The sequence below is a fragment of the Peromyscus eremicus genome, chromosome 22 (genome assembly GCF_949786415.1).
Source record: "Peromyscus eremicus chromosome 22, PerEre_H2_v1, whole genome shotgun sequence".
NCBI classification, from domain to species: Eukaryota; Metazoa; Chordata; class Mammalia; order Rodentia; family Cricetidae; genus Peromyscus; species Peromyscus eremicus.
Genome location: NC_081437.1, coordinates 7649892 through 7662126, shown reverse-complemented (window position 1 = coordinate 7662126; position 12235 = coordinate 7649892). Strand labels below are relative to the sequence as shown.

The 12235-nt window shown below is 40.8% G+C and overlaps 1 non-coding gene and 1 pseudogene across 1 annotated transcript; one reads left to right on the top strand and one right to left on the bottom strand.

Moving 5' to 3' along the window:
• LOC131897737 (protein SET-like) overlaps positions 1-10097 on the top strand; it is a 28051-nt pseudogene extending 17954 nt beyond the window's left edge.
• On the bottom strand, positions 5351-5423 carry Trnak-cuu (transfer RNA lysine (anticodon CUU)). The gene has a single exon. It is a non-coding gene; the product is annotated as a tRNA-Lys (tRNA).
• Positions 10098-12235: the final 2138 nt, after the last annotated feature.

Genomic DNA, 12235 nt, shown 5'->3' with positions numbered 1-12235 from the left:
AGCATCTGTCCCAGAGGGCTGAAAAGACCTGGGTAACACACAGGTTTGGTGCTGGTAGACCCTGGGAAATGAGCTCTATGGGCAGGGTAGGCATTTTCTTGCCTCCTTATAAAAGTACCCTGGAAAATCCACAAACATCCCAAGAGCACCTGCTTTGTGCCTAACCCCAGAAGGCTAAGAAATTTGGGCAGTGAATTTCTCCAAACTCATTTCTCTGCCAAGCACCAGGATGAATAGCCCTACGATGCCAGAGAAAACAAAGCCAGGAGTTCTCAGATTCCCGATTTAAAACATACGAGCAAGAGAAACAAACCCATGATATAAATAACAAATCGACCAGCCCTTACTCTCTAGCCAAATATTGTCTGTTCCTTTTCAACTTGAGCTAAAATACTTACTCTTGGGCGGAAAAGACTTGTGGATAGTGTCCAAAAGCTGTTCTAGGTCATATACTGCCATTAAAATTACGAGTTTTCAAACAAAAGCTGCAAATTTGGAATGGCTTTCTGAGACCAAATGTTATTTTGACATTCCATTAAATGAATTAATTAGATCAGCACCTCAATTCATTGTGGTGGAGAGTTGTGTTGGTATTTTTTATAGACTTGTATCTACATAATTATAATTAACAGAAGTTATTTATGCTTAGGTCCTATAATAGCTGGCATAAATAGACAAGGCTATGATACAGTCAAATAAATCCAGATAATATGGTTGATACATTATCCTGGTATTCTACAAAACATTGACTGGATTCATCTCCTAGGAAGTTGTCTATATTTAGGCACAGTTTTAAAGTTGCCAGCTAAATAATTTGGGTTCTGTCTTTGTTTTTTGAAATAGGGTCTTACTGCATGGCACTGGCTGCTCTGGAACCCAATTTGTAGACCAGGCTGGCCTTGACCTCACAGAGATCCATCTGCCTGTGTCTCCCAGTGCTGGGATTAAAGATGTGTGCCACCATGCCTGGCCCTCAACTAAATAATTTAAATAGCCTTGTTCTTTGGTTGTGGCCATCATTGTGCAGTCTTTCCAGTTCATAGCTGATTCCTGCTCAGAACCCAGTGTTGAGAACTTTGTTTGCAATAGTTCTTCTTGGTTTCTCCTTGGGAGTGGCTGTGGTCTGGGATGGAAAAGGCTCAGGCTGGAGCCTACCTGAGCCTCCTACAAAACATTACACTAGGAAGGGCTGCCTGTAGGTGGAAGTTGCTGTCCCACCAGCAACTCTCAAATAAACATACACAGGCTTATATTAATTACAAATGATTGCCCAACAGCTCAGGCTTGTTACTAGTTAACTCTTACATTTTCAAGTAACCCATATTTTTATCTAAGCTTTGCCATGTGGCTTGGTACTTTTTCTCAGTACGGCATGTCCATCTTGTTTCTCTCTGCATCTCTGGCAACTCCAGACTCCGCCCTTCTTCTTCCCATCACTCTCAGTTTGGCTCTCCCACCTAACTTTATCCTGTTCAGCTATTGGCCAATCAGCTTCTATTAACCAATAAGAGTAATATATATTCACGGTGTACAGAAGGATTGTTCCACAGCAACTGCCTTGCATAAAAACCGACTTCTATTTTAGAAGCAACACTCAAAGGGTCAAACTTGTTGATGACCCAAGAGAGTTTCAAAAGGGCACAAGGCAGTGAGGTTGGACCCTGCCTGTAAAGAGGATAAGGGTAAGAGGAGATTAGATTCTGAGCATTGCTGTGGCTGTTGACCTCCATCTGGAAAACAGGTTAATGCGGACCAGAGCTTGCAGAAGCTTGTTCACAAAAACCCTACTTACCATATTCCATCTGAGTTACCTACCACAAAGTGGTTAACTCAGACTCTGGGACAGTCAGGATTTGCATCCCAGCTCCGTCCCCTACTAACTGTGCTGCACTGGGCAGTTTTCCAGATGGAGGTCAACTGCAGCAAAGTATGCAGAACTCAGCCCGTTCTCTAATTGCTCCCTAGTTTTTTGTTAGTATAGAGGGTTTCACCTTGGGAAGAGGTTTTGCCTGTGACAGTCCTCAAAAGGCCCCATGCTCCTCCTAACTAAAGGAAACCTTGATACTATCAGACTACTTTAAAGTCATTTAATTACAGCCTAGGCTAAAATTCCAGAACATTTGTAGGAACCAAAAGTAGCTGGGTGGTTGTACCAGGCTTTTTCTTCTTTTGGTGGTGGGGGACCACCAACCAGCCCCCAAATCATGACACAGACTTCTTATTAGTTATGAATGCTCAGCCTAGCTTATTCTCATTTCTGGCTAGCTCTTAAATTAACCTGTTTCTCTTTATCTACCTTTTGCCTCAGGGCTTTTTACTTTTCTTTCCTTCTGTATATCTTACGTTCAGTGCTTCTCATGTCTGACTGCCTGGCTTCTTGCCCTGGGCATGTCCCTCTCCTTCTCATTCTCTTCTCTCTCTCTTTTCTCCTCTTTCTCCTATTTATTCCCTCTGACCACCAGCCCTGCCTATCCTTTCTCTGCCTAGCCATTGGCCATTCAGCTCTTTCTTAGACCAATCAGGTGCCTTAGGCAGGCAAGGTGAAACAAATGCAATACATCTTTACATAATTAAACACACATCAATACATTGTTAAACAAATGCAGCATAACCAAATGTATCACACCTTTACACAGTTAAAGTAATATTCCACAGCATAAACAAATGTATCACACTTTTACACAATTAAAGTAATATTCCACAGCATAAACAAATATAACACATCTTTACATAGTTAAAGTAATATTCTACAACAGGTGGTGGTGGCATATTCCATTAATCCCAGCACTTGGGAGGCAGAGGCAGGCCAATCTCTGACTTCAGAGGCCAGCCTGGTCACAGAGCGAGTTCCAGGACAGCCAAGGCTACACAGAGAAACCCTGTCTTGAAAAACCAAAAGTATACAGCACCTAAAAAAAGATAAAATTCATAATGTCTAGAGTTTGAAGTTTTTAAAGATTACATGCAAAAAAGAGGAAAATATAAAACAAGGAATAAACTAAATAGAAACATACATAAAATGCAAGCAAAACTATTAAAACAATGAACATAACCATATACATCCAAGAAGCTGAAAGGAAGTCCAAATATGTTAAGAAGAGATAGTAAAGTGTAGAAAAGACTCAAGTCAAACTCTAAATATAAAAACCTCAATGTCCAAAAATAAACACTAGACAGGATAAACAGGTGCGGTGCGACTTCTCCTGGGGAGTCTAATTCCATTTATCCCAGAGAGCACATTGACAGACTACACAAACAATTCCATCCACATCTAGCTTGGTGAATGGCCTGAGAGGGCTCACTTGCAGGAGAATGGGTGGTGGTTGGGGGTTACTAAAATGAGGGATGATGACTCATGAAGCCTGTATCCCTGCAGATGCTGGGGCAACTTGCGGGCAGTTGTACCATTCAAGAGTCTCCTGGAGGAAAGGCCTTGTGAGTCTCTTGTGAGTTTTGTGACCCTGATGGCCCTCCCTCATCCCTCCAAGAGGAAGAGTTTCAATCCAAAGGAAAACAGTTTCACAAACGGAAATGATGACATAGCCACAGAAATGTCTGAAATGAGATGGAAAAGATGGGAGGCAGGGATTAAGGGACACAAAGTAGTTAAGACTGAAGAATCAAATTTAGTAGGGTATTTCTTGCACAACCTGGTGACCACAGCTATTAATCAAGTATTTCAGCATCATTAAAACTGATTTCTAATAATCTCACCACACATCCTAAAGACAAACTGTGTAGATAATAGACATACTAACTAGCATGACTAATTTTTCTATAATGGACACACAGATTAGATCAAAATATCACACTGCAAATACATATATACAAAACAATTACCTGTTTTAGGCTGTCTTGTTAGGTTTTATATTATTGTGATAAAACTCCATGAACAAAATCAATTTGAGAAGAAAGGGGTATATTTCATGTTGTAGCTTACAGTCCATTGGGAGGAGAAGTCAGGGCAGGAACTCAAGGCAGGAACCTGGAGGCAGGAGCTGATGCAGACATCATGGAGGAGTGCTGCTTACTGGCTGGCTCTTACGGCTTGTCCAGCCTGCTTTCTTATAGAACCCAGGACCACCAGCTCAGGGGTAGCTCCACCCACAATGGGCTGAGCCCTCCCTCCCTTCCACATCAATAATAAATCAAGAAAATGCTCTGGAGCAGTAGTTGTCAACCTGTGGATTACAACCTCTTTGGGGTTGAATGTCCCTTTCACAGGGGTCGTCTAAGACCAACAGAAAACACATATATTTATTTACATTACAATTCATAACAGTAGCAAAATCACAGTTATAAAGTAGCAAGGAAATAATTTCATGGTTCAGGGTCATTACAATATGAGAACTGTATTAAAGGGTCATAGCATTAGGAAGGCTGAGAACCACCGCTCTAAGGGACTTGCCTACAGTCAATGTGATAGAGATAATTTCTCAGTTCAAGTTCTTCCCAGATGACTCCAGCTTGTGTTAAGTAGACCAAACAAACAAACAAAAAAAGACATAAGCTTTAAAAAAAAAAAAAACTTTCAAGGCCATGGGAGAAAAAAAAAATGTCAGCAAAGTAAGTAAACAAAGCAAATTTATTTGGAGGAAAGAGAACAAAAATACTATTGAGAAGGTAGTAGCCAAAACATTCCCAAAATGATATAAACTGTAAGTCTACAGACACCAGAGTTTCAACAAAGCCCAAGCAAAATAAACATTATGAGTAGAGAGAAGGGAGGGGACTCAGCAGGAGAAGCACTAGCCAAGCCCAAGTATGAGGACCAGAGTTCAGATCCCCAACCCACACAGGAATACCTGGTGGGTGTGGCCATCTGCTTGTAATCCAAGGGCATAGGGGTGGGGAGGCAGAATCCCTGGGGCAAGTGGGCTGGCTAAATGGGCCAATTCTGTGAGCTCTGGGTTCGAGCGAAAGGCCTTGCCTCAGCATGCTAAATGGAAGTAACACCTGACATCAGCCTCTGACCTACACACACACACACACACACACAGAGTGTGTGCACACACACACAAGCCCATGCCCACACATTGTAGTGGGTAGCCATTCCAGCTTTGTTCTGGAAGTTCCAACCCCCATTGAGACTTCGGCAACTGTCACGCCTACAAGGCGGGGCCAAGGGAGGCGCCTGGGGACCCGAGATCCGGATCGGCGAACGCTCTCTTGGTTCCAGGACGCTGGATGGTGGAGGTAGACAGAGGAGAGCTCCAGAGAACACCGCTGGACTGTGATACACCTTCCCCAGACCCCGCGACCTACCTATCCCTTAATTTGTAAGTTACGCCATTAAATAAATCTCCTTTTAACTACGTGGAGTGGCCTAAATAATTCCACCAATATCTGGCGCCCAACGTGGGGCCCGAACCCACGACCCTGGGATTAAGAGTCCCATGCTCTACCGACTGAGCTAGCCGGGCTTCTAGACATTTCCATTTGGAAGTTTGTCTTCTTGGCACAAAATGGCCTACTGGGCAAAGAACTGCCCTTGCCTCGACAGCTGACAGTACAAATGCAATGCTATCCTTTCTGGACAAGCGGGACACAAGGAAAGCGACCACTGTACTCTGCCAAGACAGGGTAAGATGGTCTTTCAGAATTCCTGCTTCTGAAAATGGTCTGTCAGATACTTTAGGCCTGTAGCCAATTTGAATGCACCAACAATGCTGAGAAACATTAGGTGATTGTCCAGGCTGCCAGCTGTCTCGGTCTACTCTCGCAAGATTCCCGAAAGTTGCTTGCATCCATCTACCATTTCTCAGGTACCATTATATTCCTTCTCAGGTCTTTGATGGGATTGAAGACTAGCAGTTATAGTTACAACTTAGTAGATAGAACATATTAAGTATTAGATTCAGGTTCTTTAGGGTAGGACACCTTTTGGAATGATCTTTGTAACATGCCATTTATCTATGCTCTATACTTCTCTGGATTTTAATATGTGTTTCTTGCTTGATATTGTTTGCATTGGTTGTAGTTCCATCTTATCTAGGTCATTATCCCTCATTATTCCTGGACAATATTTGATAACCATTCCTTTGTATATAGTCTTGTATTAGGTTAGAACCTTCTTATTTAGACAAAAAGGGGGAGATGTAGTGGGTAGCCATTCCAGCTTTGTTCTGGAAGTTCCAACCCCCATTGAGACTTCGGCAACTGTCACGCCTACAAGGCGGGGCCAAGGGAGGCGCCTGGGGACCCGAGATCCGGATCGGCGAACGCTCTCTTGGTTCCAGGACGCTGGATGGTGGAGGTAGACAGAGGAGAGCTCCAGAGAACACCGCTGGACTGTGATACACCTTCCCCAGACCCCGCGACCTACCTATCCCTTAATTTGTAAGTTACGCCATTAAATAAATCTCCTTTTAACTACGTGGAGTGGCCTAAATAATTCCACCAATAACACATACATGCACACCCTACACACATATATAGGTCAAAACGAATGGCACCAAAAAACAGAGAGTGACTGATTTACATAAAACCAGAAACAAAGAGAACATCTTAAAATAAGACAAAGAAAACATACACCACAGTAATTTTCACTGATAGAGTGTCATCTTAGAATTAAAATGTTTTCTGTATGACAAGAACTTCAAGTCTTTAAAGAAGTAAATTGGAGAAGATATAAGAAAATGGAAAGATCCTCCATGCTCATGCATCAGTAGGATTAACATAGAAAAAAATGGCCATCTTACCAAAAGCAATCTACAGATTTAACACAATCCCCATTAAAATCCCAACAAAATTCTTTACAGACCTAGAAAGAACAATACTCAACTTCATATGGAAAAACAAAACACTCAGGATAGCTAAAAAAAAATCCTGTACAATAAAAGAACTTCCAGAGGTATAGACATCCCTGATTTCAAGCTCTACTACAGAGCTATAGTAATAAAATCCACATGGTATTGGCATAAAAATAGATGGGTGGATCAATAGAATTGAATTGAAGACCCCAATGTAAATCCACATACTTATGGACATCTGATTTTTGATAAAGAAGTCAGAATTATACAATGGAAAATAGAAAACATCTTCAACAAATGGTGCTGTCATAACTGGATGTCAGTATGTAGAAGAATGCAAATAGATCCATATCTATCACTATTGGTGAAATTATTAAGGCCACTCCACGTAGTTAAAAGGAAGATTTATTTAGTGAGTAACTTACAAATGAAGGGATAGGTAGGTCGCGGGGTCTGGGGAAGGTATATCGAAGTCCAGCAGTGTTCTCTGGAGCTTTTCTCAGTCAACCTCCACCGTCCAGGGTCCAGGAACTGAGAGAGCATTGCCCATCCCGATCTCGGGTCTCCAGGGTCCTCCCTTGGCCCCACCTTGTAGGCGTGACAGTTGCCGAAGCCTCAATGGGGGTTGGAACTTCCAGATTAAAGCTGAAATGGCTACCCACTACATCTCCCCCTTTTTATCTAAATAAGAAGGTTCTAGCCAGGCGGTGGTGGTGCACGCCTTTAATCCCAGCACTCGGGAGGCAGAGCCAGGTGGATCTCTGTGAGTTCGAGGCCAGCCTGGGCTACCAAGTGAGTTCCAGGAAAGGCGCAAAGCTACACAGAGAAACCCTGTCTTGAAAAACCAAAAAAAAAAAAAAAAAAAAAAAAGAAGGTTCTAACCTAATACAAGATTATATACAAAGGAATGGTTATCAAATATTGGCCAGGAATAATGAGGGATAATGACCTAGATAAGATGGAACTACAACCAATGCAAACAATGTCAAGCAAGAAACACATACTAAAATCCAGAGAAGTATAGAGCATAGGTAAATGGCATGTTACAACTATAGAGATGACAAGCATAGGTGACTATAAATCTGTAAGTCTTATCTACCGAAATAACCTAAGGACTAAGGTTTCATGTAAACAAGGTAAACAGTCTATAAGCAAATGTATGGTAAAGAAAGATTACTTTAAAATTGTGACAATACACAAGATATTTATAACAGAGGTAGGAATATATAGTGTAATATGTAATATGACAATAATCTTAAATATATATATCAATATATCGAATATCCTAAACAGAAGTAGAACATACATAAAGTATGACAGATATAAATTTACATTTGCATCAATATACAAATATTTTAAATAAGAGTAGAAATATATGTACATTATAACAAATATAGTTCTGTATTTGTATCAATATACAAATTATCTTAAACAGGAATATAAAAATAGTTTACATTTGTATCAACATATAAGAATCCATAACAGTGTAAATTACAGTGCAAATTATCTAAAGCTGCTATTTTACTAAATTTGTTTACAAGTATATACAATAATCCTCCCTTGGCCCCACCTTGTAGGTGTGACAGTTGCTGAAGCCTCAGTGGGGGTTGGAACTTCCAGATTAAAGCTGGAATGGCTACCCACTACATATCACCTTGATCCAAGTGGATCAAAAACCTCAACATAAATCCAGATACACTGAACCTGATAGAAGAGAAAGTGTGAAATGCCCTTAATGCATTGGCACAGGAGACAACTTCCTGAACAGAATACCAGTAGTGCAGGCACTAAGGTTGACAATAAATGGGACCCCATGAAACTGAAAAGCTTCTATAAGGCAAAGGACATTATCAATAAGACAAAATGGCAGCCTACAGAATGGGAAAAGAACTTCACCAACCTTACATCTGACAAAGGGCTAATTTCCAAAATATATATTGAACTCAAGAAACTAGGCATCAAAAAAACAAATAATCCAATTAAAAAATGGGGTTCAGATCTAAACAGAGAATTCTCAACAGAAGAATCTCAAATGGCCAAGAAACAGTTAAAGAAATGTTCATCATTCTTGACCATCAGGGAAACGACTCTGAGATTCTATCATACACCTGTCAGAATGACGAAGATCAATAACACAAGTGACAGCTCATGCTGGAGAGGATGTGGAGCAAGGGGAGCACTCCTCCACTGCTGGTGGCAGTTGCAAACTTCTACAACTACATTAGAAATCAATATAGTGGTTTCTCAAAAAAATAGGAATCAATCTATCACAAGACCCAGCTATACTACTATTGGACATATACCCAAAGGATGCTCAATCACACCACAAGGACACTTGCTCAACTATGTTCATAGTGGCTTTATTTGTAATTGCCAGAGCCTGGAAACAACCTAGATGTCCCTCAACTGGAGAATGGATAAAGAAAATGTGGTACATTTACACAATGGAGTATTACTCAGCTATTAAAAACAATGACATCATGAAATTTGCAGGCAAATAGATGGAACTAGGAAAAAATCATCCCCACATTAGGCAGAGCTCGGAGAATCCTGCTGAGAGGTGGGAAGGATTGTACAAGCCAGAGAGGTCAAGGACATCACAAGAAAACCAACAGAATCAACTAACCTGAGACCATAGGACCTCACAGAGACTGAACTGACAACCAGGGAGCCTTCATGGGAGTTCCTAGGCCTTCTACATATATAGGACAGTTGTGTAGTTTGGTCCACTTGTGGGACTCCTAACAGTTGGAGCAGGGGCCATCACTAATGTTTTGGGAAGAAAGACGAAGAGGCTCTCCATTATTTGATTAGAGCTGAAGTGACAGAATTGGAAGACATTAAATTGGGTCATAGAATAGATTTTTATTTTGATGAAAATCCTTACTTTGAAAATAAAGTTCCCTCCAAAGAATTTCATCTGAGTGAAGCTGGTGACCCATCTTCAAATCCACTGAAATCAAATGGAAATCTGGAAAGAATTTGATGAAACATTCAAGTCAAACGCAGATTAAGGCCCAGGAAGAAGCAGCATGAAGAGCCAGAGAGCTTCTTTACCAGTTTATTGACCATTCTGATGCAGGTGCAGATGAGTTAGGAGAGGACATCAAAGATGGTATTTGGCCAAATCTCTTACTATTGGTTCCTGATATGGATGATAAAGAAGGAGAGATGGAAGATGATGATGATGATGGTGGTGGTGGTGGTGGTGGTGGTGGTGGTGGTGGTGGTGGTGGTGGTGGTGGTGAAAAAGAAGAAGAGGAAGGATTGAAAGATATTGATGAAGAAGAGGATGAGGATGAAGGTGAAGAAGATGCAGATGATGATGAAGATGAGGATGACTAGCACAGACGACTGATGGATTCCAGCCTTCTTTTTTATTTTCTCTTTTTTAATTTTCTCCAGTCCCTGGGAGCAAATTGCAGTCACCCTTCCTAATCTCTCTTGTGCTTAGTTGCCCTGATTTTGAGGTCTCTCTCTTCTCAGCACCATGGTTCTCAACTTATTTTGGAGGAAATGCCTTGAGCAAGATACAAGGGGAAAGGAATCTCTACTTTTCTGTTCTAAATTCATTTTTATCCTTTTCTTGTATCAAACTGTGGAGTCAAGACCATCACCATGTTCTGTTGGAAAGAAGAAAAACTCTCAGGCTCCCTTGGCTCTGCTGGAGTGTGAGGGTGGAGGGTGCCAGGCCCCTGAGGAATTCTAGCATGGAGTTCTAGCTTTTCCCTTTCTCTGTATAATGGGCTCAGAGATTACACTGTGTCTCTATGTGAATATAGTTAGCATTTACCAACATGTGTCTGTCTACTTTCTCTTGTTTAATAAAAAGGGTAAGGAGGAGGTATAGAAGGCCATCAAAGGGTTAGTGTGAGGTGTCTGGGGGGTGTTAAGTGGACATTTTTGACAACATGGCTTCTCCTTTGGCATGTTTAATTGTGATGTTTAATGGACATCCTTGCAGGTTAAGTTGACACTTTTAAAATAAACTTCTCTCCTAATGATGACCTGAGCCCTGCCACTCAATGGGAGAATTAGCAGCTCCTCTAGGGTTTTATTTGGAGTTGACATTCTTTCTATGTTGTAGCTTTATTTTTATTTTTATTTTATTTTATTTTCACTGGGAGGAAAAAGCTGCTCATTTTAAATGTTGAAGTGTACAAGTTGCTTTGTTACAATAAACCAGTGTGTACACAAATGACTGGATGCTTCTCTGTCAGAGCAGATGCTCAACATGACCTTCTACATTTGACCTGCATAATGACATCATGTCAAACTTCGTCTCCCTAACTTCATATGTTTTTGATAGGCACTTTGCAGGATGACCTCAGGGCTATGCAGATAGAGTTAGAGGGATTTGAATTGTGTCTTAATGTCTCCATAACTGAGAGATATGGGTACAGTTTGCTGCCATGGACTTTTACCCTTGATTTTTATCTCAATTAGGCACTTTTTTAAAATGGGCCTTTAGTTACCAGGATATCACAACAGCACCTGCTCCCACCCTGTCACAGACCTGTTACTCTAATGCCATCCATTCAAAAGACAGCTGCTGTCATGTCTTCATTGGCAGCATGAACTGGCCAAGAAAGTGGGCTGTCAGAGTCAGCAGTCCATGGGGTGGTCGGGAGTGCTGTGTCCTGGGTCTGTAGCAGAAGCTCTCAGATGTGACTCTGTGAATCTGAGTGGGTGAAGAGCTCTGTCTGCTCAATGCCATTGGGCAAAGAATAATGTTTGGGACATTATCTGATGCATAAACTTTCTAACGCTGTAAAGTAGAGCTAAAATTAAATGTCACTTTTTCAGAGATGATTGATGGACAGCCTGGTCAAAATTCAAAGCTTTTTGATATATGAAACTTCATAAATGGAGCTATTCCATCAATGGACAACATATAACCAAAATCTGTGTAGATGGATAGTGTGTGATTTCTGGACAGAACTCTGTTTAATAAATAAATAAATACATCACTGTATCATCAGGAATCTTGCTCCAATAAAGAAACATAAAGATGTAAAAAAAAAGAAAAATTAGAAAAAGAACATGATGGACATACATGCAAAAATCCTCCAGAAAATGTTAGCTAACCAAATTCAACTGAACGTGTAAAATACAATTCATCAGAATCATGTATAATTAACCCCTCAGTGTGATGTAAAGATGGGACATGTATATAAATCAACAAATGTGATATGTTATATCAACAAAGTGAAACCTAAAAATGAATGATGATCTCAATGGTGTAGAAGAAGAATTTGACAATATTCATAACCTGTTCATGACAAAAAGGTCTCAACAAACTAGGTACAGAAGGGATGATGCTCAACACAGTGCAACCCTCCAGCTCACATCAAACTCATGGGCGAAAGTTTAAAAAAGAAATGAAAGAAGAGAGATGCAAAGGACGCCGTTGCAATACACCACAGCATGCTTGAAACAAGGACCGAAAACTATGTGCATGCTTCTGAAGGAGGATTCAAGAG